The following is a 4285-nucleotide window of genomic DNA, read 5'->3' as shown; positions in this document are numbered from 1 at the left end:
TTTTATTTTATATTTTCATTTACTCATATTAGTTTTATGTTGGGGACCGCAAATAAAGTCAAGATGGCACATGGCAGTTTGCCAAGAGGAGTGGTTTGTGAGGCAATGCCACTGAGCCATTAAGATGATGGGGATTCCTTATTGGCTGACTGCTGTATCTAGATGATGCTAATTGAGTCAAGCGGTGTGTAATCAGTTAGATATATATATATATATATATATATATATATATATATATATATATATATCTGCTGTTCTGCAATAAGGTGGTTCCCACTACCTTGGGTGCCTGCTACCTTGAGTTCCCACTACCTTGAGTTCCTGCTCAGTTCCTGCTGATTTCCCCCACAATAAAGCAGTTCCCACTTCAACCTTCAAGTTGTTTGTCACCTCCCAGTTATTTTGCCCAGCTGGACTGTGGTAAATGGTGGCCCATATGGGGAACTCCAGGACACTTGGGGGTAAGTGACAAGGTAAGCTGCCCATCCCTAGAAATAGATAGGACAGGAGGAAAGCTGCTCACCCTGGGGAACAGATAGGGCAAGAGGATGGATGGCCATTTCAAGAAAAAATAAAAATTTATACAGTCTGCTTTTTTTGGGGGACTATCTTAGTGTGTTGTGTTATCTTTATTATGGAAATATGGGATCAGAAGTTAGTAAAAATCAAACCAAAATGGTGTTAAGTAAATTGCTAAAGGAAGGAGGCACTCCAGTGAAACCAAGAACAGTTAGGGCATACGTTGATAAAAGCCCAGGAACTCTAGTCAGAAAGAGGAAGAAAGTTCAGAAGAGGAAGGACTATCAGGGAAGGAGTTGCAACAAAAGGCTGTTACTAACCACTTTTTGTCACCGGAGGGTGCATGAGGCAGCCAGTCGTGGTGCAGAAGGGACTTTCCAGCTGGCGGTGGCGGCGGCCGCCAGCCCTTCCCTGCCCCCTGCCTGGGGAGCAGGATGCCACTGCCATGAGCCCGAGCCCAGACCTGTCCTGGAGGCACGGTCTCACAGGCTCTTGCTCCCTGTGCGGCCCGGTTGCAGTTTGAGTCTGGGACACTCCCCGGGGCCATCTGAGGTTGCCAGGGGAAGGTGATAGGGAGAGAGAATGGCCTTCCAGCACCGCCTGAGGAAAATAGCTTCCTTTAAATTGGCAAAATAATGAAATAAAAAATTTGAACATTTTAGCTTTGGATGGGAGCATAAAAATTTGCCAGCAAGCAGCCAGCAGGGACTCAGAGGGCTACCAAGGATATTGCCACTTTCCTCAAGAGGGTAGAAAAGAACCTCCAAAGGAAATTCCCCCCAGGGTCCACTTCAGTATTGGCCCTGCTCTATACAAAAATAGAGGGGGGCACAACCTGCCATTCTCAAGCCTTCTGAGCTTTATAAATGAAGGGTTAGCAATATCCTCATGTCAGGTTGTCCTCATTCATGGCATAGCAGTTTAGATCCACTGAACCCTGCCTACTACCAAGTCTTTGGGATGAACATGGGATCCCTCATTCACACCCCATTCTGGCCCTCCCTGTCCTAGTATGCACCTCCAGAAAAACCAACCCTAAGCCATGGCCTGTCCACTCATTAGCAGCCAAAACCAAGGCACCAGAGACCAAGGTGCCTGAGACAAAGGCACACAAGACCAAGGCTCATGAGAACAAGGTGGTCAAGACCAAAGGGCCTGAGAACAAGGAACCCGAGGAGATTCCACCTGAAGCCATCCAAGAGTACATGGACATCATGAATGAGCTATTATGGCCTATCAACTTTGCCCCATGGGAGCCCTCCCACTTATTCACAAGAGAGCCTTATGCAAACTTGGTAGAGGAAGGACTGGAGCAACAGCCAATACAGGATGATTTATACCCGGGTCCAATTCTCCTGAGCTATGTGATGAGGACTTTGTCAACAAGATGAACTGGGCCTACAATCTTGATGTATACAAGATTTCAGGACCAATGGAATTGAGCTTCATAGCTTAGAATATCAGCAGTGTGTGTGTGTGTGTGTGTGTGTGTGTGTGTGTGTGTCTGGTAATTGGGATATAACAGCCCCATGGTGCAGATGAGCATGGGCTCATCATTGGTTCCTCTTTCTCCTAGAATTCTTCCTGACTTGGGGCCCTTTCCTCCCAAAGTCATTCTCTCTTCCTTCTCATCCCAGGCAGAGAATATAGTTCATCCCCACTTCCTGGAAGAATTACTTTCCTCCAAAGCATATTTAAATATATTGGTCCTGGTGCTGGGCAGACACCCGCCAGTGAAAGAAGAAACAACTCAGCCACCCTTCACATTTTTTGTGGGGAGAGGGGGCGCTATTGCTTTTTCAGAATCATGGCACCATCGCTATGGAAGGGGCTAGTAGGCATCGGCCTCTTTGCCCTAGCCCAAGCTGCTTTTCCTGCTGCGCAGCATCGTTCTTATATGTGATTAACAGAAAAAAAAATGATGAATCACTGCCAATAAATATAGTTCTTCAGACACTTCTGGCCTTTGCAGTTACCTGTTATGGTATAGTTCATTTTGCAGGGGAGTTTCAAGACATGGATGCCACTTCAGAAATAAAAAATAAGACATTTGATACCTTAAGGAATCATCCATCATTTTATATATTTAACCATTGTGGTCGAGTACTGTTCCAGCCTTCAGAGACAAGAAATTCTTTAAACCAGGAGGAGTTGTCCTCTAACACATCATTGAAGTTATGAAAACTCAAATCCCCTCACTGCTAAGGTTTTTACAAATTATAATAGCAGGACAGGACACAGAGCTGAATCTTGGAGTTTGGGGTATAAAACACTCCTGCCCAATTAGTATTTACATTGATCTTTCAGAACTAATTAAACAAATCTATACCCCTTGTTTATACACTGTTAAAAAATCATAGATGGAGTGTAAGTTATCTGCAAAATGAGTCTTTAATCTTTCATATATATTTTTATTTAAAACAAATTTGCATCTTTTGTAAAAGTCACTGTTTTGAACACATTTCCTTGAAAAGGGTTAATTTTATGTTTATTTATTTTCTTAGATTTCTTTTGCACTAGTTTTTTAGGAATCCTTTTGGAAATACCGTGTGACTACTGCATTTTTCAGCATGAATTATAATAAAAAGGTCTTCAGTTCTTATCAAATGGACTTCCATAATGAGACCAAAATAGTGACTTCTCAGTTTTTCTTATGTGTCCTCAAAAGTGGCTCTTTTTTCCCAAGATTCTTGCCTGATATTAATTTAACCTTGATTCTCACCCAACCCCATTCCTGTATACCTTCTAACATCAGTTGTCTTGTTTCATCACTTCTCTGAGGTTCTGTGTGCAGTGAGCAATTTTTGCATCAGAAATTCTGTCATAACAAATGCACTTAACAATTTTAACTTGCTGTAATGCTGCTTGTGTTCTCCTCATTTAGCTGTAAAAATGTTTTCTAACTTTGTAGTATTAGTTGAAGATAGACCAAAAAGACCATTTATGATTTCATTATCATCCCTCTATAGAACAATCATAATCATTGAGGAAAACTAATTACCTGTCATTAGCCAGTTTAACTTATTCAAAGTCTGTGTTATGTCTTACTAAATAAGTGAAAATAAAAAAGCTTCTCATTAATCTAAAGGCAGACTAAAAAAAAATGGGCCAAATACATTCTAAATATTTGGAACTAATATATTAAATATTTTAGAAAATTAAACTCATTTAGGAAATTATAGCCAGTGTAGTTTTCAGTCTTCACTGTTTAGTGCTGAAGGTGAAGATGGATAAAGATTTGGATTTTTTCAGAAATAGCAATTTTATCCTTAGGGAAATTTGGCTAACTCTTTGAGCAGGAAGCTCAGCATTTTTTGGAAGAGAGCATTGCATTTGTTGAATTGTACAGTTATAAAAACATTACTTTTTGTTGAATTGTATAGGTGTAAAGGGAATAAATGTATGCAGGTTTGAAAAGAAAATATGCTTTGGGCAAGAGTCATAAGATGCCCTTATACCTGATGGCAATTTTTTCCATTGGAAATAAACCTCAGCTCTTACATTCTTCCTAGTTGTGCACAACCCCAAACGATGAGATTATTTTGTCATGGGATTTTTATTGTCATTTTATTTTTTTACCAGCTCAGTCAGTAGAACCTTGACTTTGGTCTCTAATGAGACAAAGTTAGAAATCTTCTGATAACATAAATAATTTAGAAATGTGTTAAAAATATGACTAAGGGATTAAACTGATGAAGTCAAAATAGCATGTGGGAAACAAGCTCTTTACACCATGCCTGTTTACCATTTCCTCAGGTATGGCCTG

General features: G+C 40.6%; 1 pseudogene; it reads left to right on the top strand.

Moving 5' to 3' along the window:
* The first annotated feature begins 2326 nt into the window (after positions 1-2326).
* LOC124081870 (ER membrane protein complex subunit 5-like) lies at positions 2327-2724 on the top strand (annotated as a pseudogene).
* Positions 2725-4285: the final 1561 nt, after the last annotated feature.

The sequence above is a fragment of the Marmota monax genome, unplaced genomic scaffold, assembly GCF_021218885.2.
Source record: "Marmota monax isolate L192 unplaced genomic scaffold, Marmota_monax_Labrador192_F-V1.1 WCK01_AAM20220418_F8-fsc00313, whole genome shotgun sequence".
NCBI lineage: Eukaryota > Metazoa > Chordata > Mammalia > Rodentia > Sciuridae > Marmota > Marmota monax.
Note: the sequence above shows the minus strand (reverse complement) of the source record. Positions and strands in the feature narration are given on the sequence as shown.